We start from the raw sequence: 363 nt of genomic DNA on the forward strand, positions 1-363 counted from the left end.
GCTGTTGAGCACAAACTTAACAGTTGATATAGTTACAGGATGGATAATGCTGGCTTGATATAGTCACAGGTAGAGATGGCAATTTGAAACTGGTCCGATGGGGATCCGACCCCCCGATCCCGAATTGTGCGGGTTTTCTCCGAAAATATCCCCGACGGGATGGGGATGGTATCTAAAAATCAATCTCCGAATAGATTCGGGCCGGGGACGGGGACAAGTATCCCAACCCCGTACTCGGCCCGGCCCCGTCCCCGTTCCCCGGCCCGGTTTTTCCCCGAATTAAAATTACTAATTTACCCCTAGATATATATATAGACACATAGTAACCAAACCAAATCCTCATCCAGTTGTCTTCCGTCTCTC

Source organism: Camellia sinensis, chromosome 14 (assembly GCF_055761805.1).
Source record: "Camellia sinensis isolate YWXY chromosome 14, ASM5576180v1, whole genome shotgun sequence".
NCBI lineage: Eukaryota > Viridiplantae > Streptophyta > Magnoliopsida > Ericales > Theaceae > Camellia > Camellia sinensis.